Genomic DNA, 16,063 nt, shown 5'->3' with positions numbered 1-16,063 from the left:
GTCGTCTCATTTTGAAGCCAGACGCCGCGGAGGAAGGACCTCCGGAGAAGAAAGAAGACCAGGGCGTGGCCGCAGACGGGGAGAAGACCCCGCCCCGCCCCGCTGGAAGGAGATAGAAGAAAGAAGAACACAGATAAAGATAAAGATGGATTACAACTAGAAGACCCGTGGATTGGTTTGGATTTTTAGTTTAATGTTTATTATTTTATGGTTTTTTATTTTATGGGTTCCTGATCGTGGATTGGTTCGTGAGTAAGCTGGGCAACGGGAGTCGGTGGGGGCAAGTAATGGTAAGTGAACTACAGTAAAGAAATGTATTTTATTTAACTTGTTAATTTTTTCAAAAGGTTTTTTAACATGTGTATTTTTTTTTTTGTGGTATATCATTTCTTGCCACTGTATGTATGTATGTATATATGTCTAGAGAGATATATACATACAGTACAGTACAGGGTAAGAAATGATGTTGTTTTAAAAGCTGGATTAGATGTGTTTTAATTTATTTTGTGTATGCTGCTACAGTATGCTTTATTGTGAGTTTATAGTATTTTAAAATTAGATAGATGTACTGTATTCCTTGGTATTGTATTGTGTGTTTGAGGAAGGTCAGGGATAGGCTTGGTTTGTAAAGGTTGTATTTTTGTCGGTACTTATATTTTTTCAATGGCTTAATTGTTCTGCTCTAGGCGTGAATTTGTTAATGGTTTTATTGTTCGGGATCTAGTGTGATTTGTTTAAGGATGTAAATAATGATTGCTAATTGAGTTTTGTTTACTTGGTTGATTAATTTGCAGAATGTATATGGTGCATAGATATTTAGGCATCATTTATATTGGAATGTAAGTTGTTTAAATGGCTTTTCAGAGGTTTAGTAATGATTTACAGTAGATTGAGAGATCAGTTATCAATATTAAAGGTAATTGATTTTAATTTAGTGTGTATGTATGGAGAAGTGTTTGGTTGTAGGACAGTGCTTTTGATAACCCTTCTACATTTATTTGTACTGTATATTGGTTTATCATGGGTGTGTATATAACGTGTGTGTATATATATATATATATATATATATATATATACAGTGTACTGTATATATCTCTCTCTCTCTCTCTTTCTCTCTGTCTCTCTGTATGTATATATACAGTATACAGTATATATATATATATATATATATATAGTTGCATGATGAAGCCACAGTACAAATTCATGGGTGAAGGGTGGGTATCGTGCCTGTGTGGCTTAACCCCTTAATTACCTTTGCAGTTATTATCCAATAAGGTGTTTAAGGGGTTAATTGATATCTGAATGTACTTGCAATGTATTGCCTTGGTTTTGGCTATGTATTGTGTGGGCAAGAGAAGGAAGGCGCTGGCGTCGGACACTTCGTATTGATGAGGTCAGTAGTACTTTATTTATTTGTATATGCTAGTTAATGTTTTTAATAATGGGCAATTAATCTATTATCCATATCTGGATAATAGTTATTTTGCACATTATTGTACTGTAGGTGTTGGGGGGAGGGTGTATGTATTGAATGTATAGGCCAGGTTTATTTTTTTTACATTCAGGGTTTGATTCCGTGGTTTTGCGTGGGGCCTATGGAGACCACCTGTGGGTATCCTCGGGTATCCTAAAGGGTAGCAGGCTGGTGGTTCCACGGGTGACACATGCGGGGATGACGATGTGTGGTTCCACTTCTGTGGGGGCACCTCCGACCCGTAGTCTGCGGGCATGATGATGTGTGGTCCCACTTCTGTGGGGGCACCTCCGACCCATAGGTGCGGGGATGATGATGTGTGGTCCCACTTCTGTGGGGGCCCCGCGGACCCGTAGTGAGCACCCGTGAGTTCCCCAGACCCCCATGGGAACCACCCGAGGCCCCGCAGACACCTGTGGGTTTGACCCGGGGCTCCCAGACATCCTTGGGCCTACCGTGGGGACCCAATTGTGGCCCACGGTGACCCAAGCAGACCACCTGAGGGCTATGGTGCTGGCAGGATCCACCAGCAGGCCTCCAGAACCTGTGGAATGCTGCTGGTAAACTGTAGGTCTGTCCAGGTGCCCTGCCAGCCCACCGGGGACTAGCGTGGGGCTGCGTTATGGACCCTGAATGTAAAAGAATAAATCTTGTATTTATGGGGGGGCACAGGGGGTGGGTAATGTATTTAATAAATATAATGCTGTTTATTGTGGGTCATTGTACTGTTTTTATTGTGGGTACTGGGGTGGGGGTGGGGTGTTTCCCCAACGGTATGTGGGTAGGCCTCCCTTGTGGGTACTGACTGGGTGGTTAGGCCTCACAGGTGGGGGGGGTTAGTGTGGGAGGGTATGTAGGCATCCCGAGTGGTGGGTGAGGGTGGGTTAACCCCTTCATGACTGTAGCGGTTAATAACCGCTATGGTGATTAAGGGGTTAGGGGACATTACTTTGTATGTTTTAATTTTTGTGTCTGTTTTGCAGAAGCGGAGGTGCCATGGCCAGGATGGGGGGGGGTAACGGTATGTGGGTAGGGGGTGAGGGTGGTTAGCAATGCAGGGAGGGAGATTTACTGGTAACAGAAACATCTCTCTCCCTTCAGTGTAATCTGTTTAAAGCCCCCTCCCCCTAATGTGTGTTTCTGTAAAATCTCTCTCCCTTCAGTGTAATCTGTTTAACAGAAACATTAGGGGGGAGGGGGCTTTAGGCCCTTACATCTTTCTCCCTTCAGTGTAATCTGTTTAACAGAAACATTAGGGGGGAGGAGGCTTTAGGCCTTTACATCTCTCTCCCTTCAGTGTAATCTGTTTAACAGAAACATTAGGGGGGAAGGGGCTTTAGGCCTTTATATCTCTCTCCCTTCAGTGTAATCTGTTTAACAGAAACATTAGGGGGGAGGGGGCTTTAAACAATGCTGTGAATAATGTATAAGGTTTTTTACAATTAGATAGATGTAATCCTTGGTATTGTAAGGGTTAGCTTTGGTTTTAAATTGTGTTTTCTGGTTGGTACTTACAGTATAAATTGATTTTTGTATACTTGATTGGTTAAAATAGTTGAATTGTTTGGAAGTGTTTGTATTTACTGGTAGAGTAGCTTGCAATTATATTGTTAACATTCATTTGCAGAATGTATATGGTGCATAGATTTTATGCATCATTTATACAATGTAAATGCAATGTACTGTGTGGATTGGAATGTTATGTTTTATATTGTAAAATCAGTTAGGATTATTAAATGGATTATTATTAATGTCTGTATAGAGAAGCGTTATCTGTAGTACAGTATGATTTTGATAACCATTCTACATGTATTTGTATATTGGTTCATCATGTGTGTATATATACTGTATACTGTGTATATATATATATATATATATATATATATATATATATATATATATATATATATATATATATATACAGTGTATATATATACAAAGTATATACTGTATATGTATAGGGATTGTTATTATATATATACTGTATATATATCCAGTATATATATACAGTATATATTTATTTCTCTTGATGTATTTATTTATTTATTTAGATTTAATTATTAATTGTGGGGCTGCTGTGTGTGTGTATTTTTTTTATTGTGGGTAGCGGGGGTGGGTGAATGGTGTATTAGCCCCAACGGTGCTTGTTTAGGGCTTGCGGGGGGGTAGCGGGAGGGCTTAACCCCTTCATGACCGTAGCGGTATTAACTGCTACGGTCGTGAAGGGGTTAAGTGCACCCGCAACCCCCCCGCAAGTCCTAAACTCACACCAAGGGCCAAATACCCCCCTCACCCATCCCCACTACACACAATAAAGCGGGCACGGTGGGTTAACCCCTTCATTGCCTTAGCGGCTATCCGCTATGGTAATGACGCAGCATTTCTGTATTTTTAATAATATTGAGCAGGAGCAGGGGGGGTCCCTGAGCATTAATTTCTGGCTCAGGGAACCCCCTGCTCACTGTACAATATTATTAAAATACAGAAATGATGCTTCTTTACCATAGCGCATAGCCGCTAAGGTAAAGAACGAGTGTTTATTTATACTGTATATTGTATGTGTTTTATTGATACTGTACATGTGCAGAGGGTCTCCAGAGCAGAAGCGCACAGGTTTCAGGTCTGGGGACCCCCTGCCCCCTAAGATACAGGCCCCTTTAGGGGGTGCCGGTATCCCTCTGCTCTGCTTGGTTTACAAGCCGCGATCACGTGATCGGGCCCTTTAAACCAAGCAGAGGGATACCGGCACCCCCTAAAGGGGCCTGTATCTCGGGGGGCCGGGGGTCCCCAGACCTGAAACCAACGTGATTCAGCTCCGGAGACCCCCTGCACATCTACACTATCAATAAAAAATAATTTCAAATGTATTTATTGTCATTTATTTATTTATTTATTAAGATTTATTTATTTATTTTTTGGCGGCTGCTGTGTGTGTGTATTTTTTTTATTGTGGGTAGCGGGGGTGGGTGAATGGGGTATTAGCCCCAACGGTGCTTGTTTAGGGCTTGCGGGGGGTAACGGGAGGGCTTAACCCCTTCATGACCGTAGCGGTATTAACTGCTACGGTCGTGAAGGGGTTAAGTGCACCCGCAACCCCCCCGCAAGTCCTAAACTCACACCAAGGGCCAAATACCCCCCTCACCCATCCCCACTACACACAATAAAGCGGGCACGGTGGGTTAACCCCTTCATTGCCTTAGCGGCTATCCGCTATGGTAATGACGCAGCATTTCTGTATTTTTAATAATATTGAGCAGGAGCAGGGGGGGTCCCTGAGCATTAATTTCTGGCTCAGGGAACCCCCTGCTCACTGTACAATATTATTAAAATACAGAAATGATGCTTCTTTACCATAGCACATAGCCGCTAAGGTAAAGAACGAGTGTTTATTTATACTGTATATTGTATGTGTTTTATTGATACTGTACATGTGCAGAGGGTCTCCAGAGCAGAAGCGCACAGGTTTCAGGTCTGGGGACCCCCTGCTCCCCGAGATACAGGCCCCCGCAGGCCCCCGAGTTAAGTGCACCCGCAAACCCCCCCCCCCGCAAGTCCTAAACTCACACCAAGGGCCAAATACCCCCCCTCACCCATCCCCATTATACACAATAAAGCGGGCAACTGCAAGCCCACACATTACTGATTCGGCGCTTTACAAGTCATGAGTTTATGCCATCTGGTGGACACGAGAAGCATTGCAGCCTAGTAAATCCTTCTCATTATCATTTAACAGATCAGGCCCCCGTCAGCCAGGCATGAACCGTGGCTGGGAAGGCAAACGCAACGCAGCATGCAAGAGGTGAGCAGCGGCAGATTCCAGGTATCTGCCAGGTACAAACTGGGCATTTGCTCGAATAAAGTGTGTCGGTGCAGTATGCTTACTTCCCTTCCACCCATTCCCTGTTTAATGCCAGATAAGATCTTGTTTGCCTTTGCAGCTACTGCATGACATTGGACACTATTGCTAAGGCTGCTGTCTACAAGCATCGCTAAAACCTTCTCCATCAAGTATTCTCCTAATATTTTCCCATTTCATTTATGTCACATGTTTATTCTTGTTTCCCAAATGCATAACTTTACATTTATCTGTATTAAACCTTATCTGCTATTTATCTACTGACGTTTCCAGTCTATTCAAGTCCTTCTGTAGAGAAATGACATCATGCTCTGATTTTACTACCTTACACAATTTAGTGTCATCAGCAAAGAGGGGGACTATGCCAATATCAAGGTCATTAATAAACCAGTTAAAAAGCAGGAGTCCCAGTACGGTCCTTGAAGTACTCCACTCACAACACAACTTTAGCCTAACCTGAAAATGTTGCAATTCTATTCGTAAGTGGTGTGGACAGTTAAACATTTGGGTGAATACTCCTGAAACTGGCATCATTTTTCCTTCACGCAAATATTATAACATTCGTCCATGTAAATCTTGTAAGATACGATTTGTCCAGTCCAGGGGTTGGAAGAGGGAGAGAGAAAGAGCGAGAACACCTGAGATACCTGGGAGATATGCAAAGGTGCAAAGTATATTTTAATAACTCCTATTAGCATATCTCCCAGATCTTTTTTGAGAACAGGCGTCTTTCCACAGGTTTTTGAAGGGAGGTTTCAGAGAATATATTTATAGTAATTGGGACTTTCTAAAATTCCTCTCCCTTCATGCATATACTGTATAAAGTTTTGTAAGACTTTTCTGTACTTCCTCCCATGCTTCTTTTAAGATTGTAGTTGCAATTCCAGCGAGATTTGTAAACAAATTTTTTCAATTAATTTATTTTCTATTCCTATTCAATATGTCCAAAAACCTATCAGCCAAAACTATGGTACAGATGGCATTTTTCCTCCAGTTATTTTTCTTTTGTCTTGTTTTATCTTGTTTTCATCTGTGAAAAAATGGTTAATTTATTTTTGAAACTGCAAACACAAAATGAAGATACAGTATCTGCATTATTTTTGTTATTTTATGTTGGTACCTTAATTTTTTTAATATATATTTACAAGTTCCTGGCACCCGTATACATGGAACATCATTAGTGTTATATACATTCTCCCATGACCTAATGCTACAGAATGTGTTCACAGTATCTTTCCTTTAAAGCAAATAAAAAGCAATACACAGCCTCTTTATCCCCTACTTCAAAAGTACTTCAGTCCAATGTGCTCTTGGGATATTCAGACAAACTGCACCAGTGTGCTTTGCATAAAAGTGATTAACAAGAATAATTAGCACTTCATTAACATGCAATGAAATGCTAATTTTCCGATTGCTCAAAAGCAGTAATACATTCACATTTGCTCCTTGCAAATCTAGTGCAGGCAAATGGATCATATAAGAAAAAGTACATGAGAAAATGCAAGCATATTGTTTATGGAGTACCTCTAATAATATCAAATGCGGCACACAATCACTTGTCAATTATGTGAGAGTTCCAATGTCACAGTAGACGTCAGCCTAATTAGAACACTAGTATTACTATCCCACTGATTAGGTGGCGTCAAGTGAGGAACATTATGCATTCAAGCATCACTACAAGTATCTTTCAGCATCTAGTGATTGGTTCTGCTGAGAATGATGTTGTAGACAATCTAAGGATGACATAAGAAGCTAGCAGCTGGAATTTCAGCCTCAAAATTGCGACTGAATAGTATAGTGGACATATAAAGATTGTGGCACAGGCAAAGTGCTAAATATTTATTGGGTGAAAAAAGATGTGTGTGTGCTGATCACGCGCATTTTAAGTGAAACTTCTTTGTCTTTTGTCACACAGAAATTGTATTTGTAATAGTGATGTTTTTAATTAATAATAAAAACACAATTTCAGTGCCAAAACGCAAAGAAGTTTGACTTCGAATGCGTGTTTTAGCTATTTGCACTTCTATGTTTATAGTAACTGAATTCCTTGTGTGTGTCTGTGTGTCAGTCAGTGTGTGTGTGTGTGTCAGTGTGTTCGTGTGTGTGTGTCAGTCAGTGTGTTGAGTGTGTGTCAGTCAGTGTGTGTGTATCAGTCAGTGTGTGTGAGGCAGGGAATCTTATGGACATAGAATTCGCCCAGAGCCATTCGGTACGTTTATAGCCAAGGAATACCAGAAAAGATGGAAGTCGTTGACGGTTCTCCTTTGAGTTCTGGACCTGTTACCTATGAAACAAGTAACTTAACACTAATCATAGAGCCCAATCACCAGGAGAAGATATTATCTAATCTCATTCCTTCATCTTTGTTTCCAGTGATTCTCGGAATTCCCTGGCTCATGATCCACAACCCACTAATTTACTGGAAGACCAGGACACTCACGTTTCCCTTGGAGCACTGCCAGCTAGCCTGCCTACTTAAAACTCCTATACAAGAGTGTGTGGGAATACATAAGATTTCCTTGTCCCAAAAAAATCTACTGCCAACTCCATACTCTGAGTTTTTGGATGTTTGTGAAAAGATGTAATGGGTGCTCACCACAAAAAAGATGGGACCGCGAGGCTGAGGTGGGAATGTTAGTGTAAACCGACCTGCAGCCGTGTGAGCGCCTCCAGAGTGCAGAGTGATAGTGGTATAGCCGGGTCAGGGTTGGAGAAGTGAGGATAGTCGTAATACTCGCCGTGGTCAGGGGTTGGAGAAGTCGGATGGTAGTAGTGTGTAGCCGGGGTCCAGGGCGGAGAAGGTAGAGGTCCAGATGCAAGCCAAGGTCCAGGTATAAGCCGAGGTCCAAGAATTGGAAAGCTGACCCTTCACATGGTTATTGCCTAATCCTAGTTCAGATAAAGTGCAAGAAGGAACTATTCTTCCAAAGAAAAATTTTCTGGGTGTTATGTTTTACATCAATCTCCTCACACGAATTAAGGGAGCTTACGCAAATGACTGTTTTCTTAATAAACCTCCACCGGAAGCTGAACTATTTCTATGTAATGGCCTGTGGAACTGTAAGGACTGTCTGTTCGTCCCTAAGGAGGTAAGGTTAGAGGTGCTCCAATGAATGCACGACTCCCAACCCGCTGGTCACCCAGGTTGTCACGTTACTGTTGTCCTGCTCTTTTTGGATGGCCCAAAATAGCACAAGATGTTAAAGACTATGTCCTCTCCTGTGAGACCTGTGCTAGGACCAAGTCTCCTCGAGCATCCTCTATGGGTTTCCTGCAGCCTCTTAAGATTCCTACTCGTCCTTGGGTGTCCATATCAATGGATTTATTGTTGACCTAGCCTGATCAAATGGACATAATACCATTCTGGTAGTAGTGGACCGTCTTACAAAAATGGCTCACTTCATTGCCGCACAGAATCTCCCTTCAGCAGACCAGACAGTTAAGTTGATATTGAAAGAGATATTCTGGCATCACAGGGCTCTAGATGAGATCATATCTGATAGAGTGGTGCAATTCACTTCAACATTTTGAGGGACTTTCTGTTCCTCTCTAGGAATTTGTTTAAATTTATCGTCTGGCTATCACCCACAATCCAATGGCCAGACCGAAATGACCAATCTGACATTGGAATAATACTTACGATGTTTTGTTTGCCATCTCCAGGATGATTGAATTTATCTTCTACCACTAGCTGAGTTTTCATATGATAATTCACAACAATAATCGACACAGAAGTGTAGCTTCTCAAATTTTGGATTTCACCCAACCTTTATTCCTCGTTTTCCATCGTCGGGTCCCATTCAAGCAGTTACAGAGAAACTTGAGATTCTGCGAGACATCCAGGAGACCCTCAAAGAGACACTTGGTGAAGTTCAAGTAAGGTACAAAAGAGCAGCAGACCAACACCGCAGACCCTCCCCAGAATTTCACGTTGGTATAAGGTCTGGCTTTCTAGGAGAAATCTAAGATTAAAGGTTCCAACCTTTAAATTGGGACAAAAATACATCAGGCCATTTTGCATTTCAGCACTAATAAATCCTGTGTAGTTTAGATTAGAGCTTCCAGAGGCCATCAAAATGCACCCTGTTTTTTATACTTCCCTGCTGAAGCCATTCCACGAGAATCCATTTCCTGGATGTAAACTTCCTCCTCCTGACCCTGAACTTGTGGATAATGAACAGGAATACATTGTGGAGATAATTTTGGACTCCATGTTACACAGAGGAAGTCTACAATACCTGGTCCACTGGGGGTGCTATGGCCCAGCGGAGAGGTCCTGGGAACCCAAAGAGTTTGTACATGCTCCATGACTAGTCAGAGACTTCCACCGGAGATATCTAGACAAGCCTAGGAAGGATCGTCCAGAGAACGCTCTTGGGAAGGGGGAGTAATGTCATGTTCTAGCCAGCAGTACCCACGCTTATCCACTGGGACTGCTGCTTCTCTGCTAGCTCTCTCAAGGAACATTCTAGAACCCTGTAACCTGACACCTCTGCACCTGTGTTCAACCTCTCAGCCTGCCTACATAAACTTCCCCTTCCTGTCTGTCAGTGCCTGTTTATACTGGTTCCTCCAGCTTATGCTAGGTTCCTGTGTTTAATGCTACTATTACTGTTGTCCTATTTCTGACTCCTCGCTCCTTGTGACCTCGAATACGCTATTGCTGCCTGCCTCCGACCTCTGCTTTTGACCTCGACCACGCTATCTAACGCCTGCCTCACCTCTGCGTATGACCTTGAGCACACTATCTGCTGCCTGCCTCCAACCTCTGCTTATGACCTCGACCATGCCATCTGCTGCCTGCTTCTGACCTCTGCTTGTGACCTCGACCATGCTCCCTGCTGTTCCTGCCACTGGGATCCACTCCAGCCATTCCTCAACCCTTGACACAGGGATTGTGTGTTCATTCCGGCAAAGGTAAGTAACACATTGATTTTATTTTATTTAATTGTGTACTTTTTATATAGATTGCCCATTAACTGGCAATGTGTTTATCTATGCCCCTTTCATGTTATAGATAAACACATTGACACAAAATGCATTTTTTGGCAAATGTTTGTTTTTATTAAAATGTCATGTATTTTGTAGTTTATTTTTTTGGTTGCCCCTTTATTGCCATTGTGGCAATCCATGCCCATATTGTGGGCATGGTTTACCAGAGTCACAATCAATGGGTTTATTGGCAAGTTTAATGTATTGTACTGTTATGTAAATGTTATTTTATAGTGTATTTCTTTTGTTTTGCCAGCAAATGGGCAAACGTGCTATTAGCCATTTTTGGCTACTTGTGCTTCTGTCCATTTGTTTTTGGGTTAGGCCTCCCAGGTGGGTAATGGGTGTGGTTAACCCCTTAATTACTATTGCAGTTAATAACCATTAATGTAATTAAGGGGTTAGTGGCTAGCAATTAGCTTTTTAATTTTAATGTTGCTGCCCATGGAAGACGTAGAAGACATAGATGAGGATGAGGGCGACTTTCATCCTGGCAGTGGTAAGTACAACTTTAATTTACTATATGTTGGCTGTGTACTGTTTTATTTTTAATGGGCAAATGAGCTCTTATCCAGATCTGGATAATAAGGATTTTACCCATTTCTGTACTGTATGTGTTGAGGGGGGGAGGGAGAGGGGTGTGTTGGGGGTAGAGGTGATGGATAGTAGGGTGCCCATTCATTGCTATTGGTGTTATCTTGGCTCCCATTGAGGGCATAGGTAACCACAATGACATTCAATGGGTGTATTGGATAGTAATGGTTGTTGTATTGTATTTTAATGTTTATTGGGGCTAGAGGGGTGGGAGAAGCGGTAGTTGCCCTGGGGTGGGTGGTTAGGCCTCTCAGGTGAGTAGCGGGAGGGGTTAATACCTTCATCACCATAGCGGTAGTAACCGCAACGTCATGAAGGATTTAACTCCTTTTGGTATGGTGTGCCAGGTATCTCCTTGCATTGTTTAAATCTGGGAAGGAGGCGCCACTAACCTCCAACAGCTGAAAATAAGTTAAACAATACACAGAACTCCAGCAAGTTCTTTTTGGGAACCCCTGAGCCCCCACAAAATATATATGTATATAAGTGTCTAAAAGGAGAGCTATTGAGCGCGGCAAATGTATACAAGCAACAGAGAAGCGTCAGAGATGCCCAATGCTACATCCAATATGACAAAAATACACAGCAGCTCACCTTTTAGACACTTCTATACATATATATTTTGTGGGGGCTCAGGGGTTCCCCAAAAGAGCTTGCTGGGATTCTGTGTGTTGTTTAACTTATTTTCAGCTGTTGGAGGATAGTGGCCCCTCCTTCCCAGGGGTTTAAGCTCACCCCTCCCCACTTCCCAAGTCAGCAGGTCCTTTTCATTTTACTGGATATAGTTCCAATGTTGGTCTTTCTCCCTCCTAATAGAGGTAAATGAGAATTTTAATCCTAATAGAGGTATATTAGTATTTTATCTGGTAGTGTTAGGACATGTGAACTGTGTCTGTCTTGTCATGACTTACAGGCTTACAATGCTTTGGCCAAAGGGTTAAACTAATAACCCTTTTTCAAGAGAATATACTGTACAAGTATTTTACTGTGTATTTTTGTCATATTGGATGTAGCATTGGGCTTCTCTGTTGCTTGTTGTATACATTTGCCACTCTCAATAGCTCTCCTTTTTGACACTTATATACATATATATTTTTGTGGGGCTCAGGGGTTCCCAAAAAGAGCTTGCTGTGGTTCTGTGTGTAGTATATTTTATTACACATGTATTAGATCCAGTATTTCACAAGCTATAATATTTTTAGACTCTTGATGGGGTGACCAATTAAGAAAAGCTTTGAACAAACTATGAGAAAGGTATAGCTAAAAAGGAAAAAGAAGCCATCAAATTAATAATCTGCCTCTGAAGCATCATCATTTTTTGTTCAGACTTGTATATTGCTTGATTTTAAAACCGTGTAAACACATTATAAATAACCAGAGTTCCTCCACACAAGCATTAGTTTTCTTCAAAATCTGGTGTTACATGCAAAGCTGAACAGATTCCAAAAATGCCCTTAGTCCTCAGTAAAAGTAATATAATACTATTAACATAGCAATACTATTTTATTCAGTGCAGAACACAGTCAACAATACTGTCCTTAAGTGCTTTCAATCAGTTAATCAGTTTGGCACTCAAGGCAAGAGCAGGTACATCAAAGTCCACCAGGCTGCCAAAATTTCTTTGTGGAGGGGAGGGGGGTGGGGGGGGGGGGGGGGAGAATGGCACAAAGGAGAATGCGAAATTATTAATGTATACTAAACTTAATAGAGAAAGGGAATCTCAATTAAAGCTGGAGAATTTTTCCCTCTGATAAGTCTGCAATCACTGACTTTGCATCATGGAGACTTTGATAAACACACTGCACCAACTCGCCCAAGGTCACAAGGAAGGAGCATAGACAGCCGATGTTGAAATGTAATCAACAAGTGTGTAACTGACCAGAACCTTCACCACTATGTCAAACTTCTTCATTATTAGGTGTATGCTACAGTATATCATCATGTTGTTTTTATATAGTGCTAATTATGTTCTAATCACTTTTTGCTATTAGTATAACAGGGCATACATGTTTGTTTATTTAAATAACACAACTGGGAAGAGCTCATATATTTCTGATTCAGTTTAGAGTGTTAACTTATTTACTGTATGACTTATAGATTTAAACTGTGACCTAAACACTAATCTTTTATCCCTTCCTATTCAGTCTGGAACTTTGAAGGGGAGACTTCGATACAATGTAACCCACTTCGTCTCAATGTGGGTTCTATGATGTTCTTTGATTGACACCTAGCTCTTACATGCTACATTCTGTTACCTTTTAATATCTATAATCTATTCCTAAATTGGTTGATTAACCTCTCCATGAAAGGCCTCTAAAACTTTAATTAATTTAGAAAACACTTTGTCAATCATCTTTTCTCTCTCTGGCAAATCAGCCAGCTTGTCCATACTCATTAACATTAATAATTGGTTATGAAATCTCTTCTAGCTGCTATTAATTTACTGTAATTAATATATAAGATAAAATGTGCACCAATGTCTATACCGTGGTTTACTTCTTGTCATACAGTCCTTGGTGATCTGTGGGAGACAAAAGGGTCAGGCTGCTCATTTGAGAAAGGTGAACGTAAAAACACTTTACCTGATTGATTGGATCCATAAGAAGAGAATGCTGTATAAAAATAAGCCTGAGTAAAGGGCCAACTGAAAGTGTGGACAAAAAAAACACAGGTAGGGGGAGAAAGGGGTGAGGGAAAATTCTGCACTGGTGGACCCACTGTAAGGTGAGTCACATGATGCCGATCGAATCAACACCCCCAAGCCCCAAATATCCTGCTGTCACACACTGGCCCTATACAACACGTGAAGTACTATATATGAAAAACTCACAGCTGAAGAGTGTGCGTGTTGATCCGCAATGCAGCTAAAATCAGTCCCGTTGAGGGCGTGCTCCAGCCGGTAAGTCGGTGAACAAAAATAAGCAGGAATGGCGGTGCACTGCAAGCCGATGAAAATGGGTTGCAATGCTCCGCCATTCCTGCATATTTTTGTTCACTCAATTTGAGTGCAATTCCTGTAAAATAATGTTGTTGTTTTTTACCACACCACCATTATGGTAGCAGCAAAAAGCTGAGGAAGCTCGAGCCTGGGCAGTCTTACCATTTTACATACTCTTTAGTAAATAGTGTACCCCAGTTAAAGCATTAACAAGAGCTAAAACAAATGTGAAAGCACCTTATATCATGTACCATATTTCCTAATATCACTATTTTTTTCCCCATTAACTCTGAGTGCACACCATTATGCACACCACGGTTATGATGTACAGGATAAGTCATGCTAACTTTGCTTATTTTCTAGGGGAAGAACGCATTCACTGCAATTGTAAAGGAAATGGAGCCTCCTTCACTTCCGTTTATTTTTCAGGGGGCCTTTCCATGACCATGTGATTGCTCCCCCAAGGGATCCTGTGGTCGCTATCCAAGAAGACTGGTGGCACTCAGGTGCCACTGGTCTTGTCATCGAAAGGGTTAATGAATAATTAGTCATAGTTCAAAACATGGTAGCGATCACAAGGTCAAGGGTAGGCCCCCGATGATGTGAATGGAAGTAAGGGGGTCTCTATTTCTTTTCCGATAGCGTTATTGAAACAACCATGTAGGTCATAAGGGTGGGGGAGAAAATGGAAAAGAAGAGGCAGGCGTTTAGATTCTTTAAGTCAGAAGGGACAGAGACATCATATCAGAATTATAAGGAATGTAACAAAAATTGCAAAAGGGCAATCAAATTAGAAAAAATGGATAATGAAAAAATGATTGAAATAGAAAGTAAGATCAACCCTAAAATGTTCTTTAAGTACCTTAATAACACAAAAATCAGAAAATATAGGACCCTTTCAGTGTGAGATGAGCAGGCAGATCATTGGAGATAAGGAAAAAGCAGAGGTATTAAACAAATTCTTTGCCTCTGTGTTTACCCGGGAAGAATCAATTTCAATAGTAGTGCCGCAGGAGGAAGCCACAACCTCCATATTAATGAACAATTGGTTAACTGAGGAAGAAGTTCATAAGTGGCTTGAAAAAATTATTTTTTAAGTAAATAAGGGACCTGGCCCCGATTGCATATATCCAAGAGTTCTCAAGAAGTTAAATTCAGTAATAGCCAAACCATTATATTTAATATTGAAGGACTCCTTTTCCACAGGCTCAGTACTACAAGATTGGCGTAAAGCAGATGTGGTGCCTATATTTAAAAAGGGAGCTAGATCACAACTGGGGAATTACAGACCTGTAAGCCTGACTTCAATAGTGGGGAAACTACTGGTAGGTTTAATACGGGGTTAGTATTATTCTCCCATCAACATGACACACTAGAGTCGGTACCTACTAATAAGGCACAAAAATAATACACTTTTATTGAAAATAATTTACAGCGACGATGATAAAAACATATATACTGTACACAAAAAAATTTAAATCCCCAGATGGGCGGCGTGGGTTAATAGTTACTCGGTCAGAGTGCTGCTGATGTACTTTGAATCAGGTGTATTGTTGTTAAGGCACTCAGGTGTAACATACCATTAATATTGATCAGCAATGCAGAAAAAAGGGGGGATTTGAACTCTCCCGAATTCTCAATAGGAACAGTGTCCTTATTCACTATCTAAGTTAAGTAGTGTTAATCAGTAGGGCTACAGTAGTGATACATGTTAAGCAATATCAAGTAGTGGCTATATATGTAACAAGTATATCCAGAAGGCATGTACAGATTGTAACACACAATTAATACTTCTCTGTCTTAAACCACATCAAGCGGAGTACCAGATATAAGGCAACAATTCAGTCCCTGTACATAATGGATACATCAACGCTGTTAGCATCCACTTATTGGCTAATCACTCCAAAGTACAGCCTATATTCCGGAGGTACGCTCAGCATTGCTGACAGGCAAGGTGCAATACACAATATGCTTAAACAAGCTGCCCTAAGTGCCGGTATACCTACGCTCAGTTATTCCTTGTAGTGGCTTTATTTCTAGCTAGTATATCCGAGGAATATACTGTTGCGGCCGGCTGAGTCTAATGTTCGCCGGGTGCATAGCGGGCTAGCCGCGGGTCTGTTCTCTGTTTTTAAAACAGAGTTTCCCGCGAGGCGGCCGCTTCAATAGATAAGCGCTAATGGCGCTTACTATTGAAAGCGCCCGAGGC

This window comes from Ascaphus truei, chromosome 2 (genome assembly GCF_040206685.1).
Source record: "Ascaphus truei isolate aAscTru1 chromosome 2, aAscTru1.hap1, whole genome shotgun sequence".
Classification (NCBI taxonomy): domain Eukaryota; kingdom Metazoa; phylum Chordata; class Amphibia; order Anura; family Ascaphidae; genus Ascaphus; species Ascaphus truei.
Note: the sequence above shows the minus strand (reverse complement) of the source record.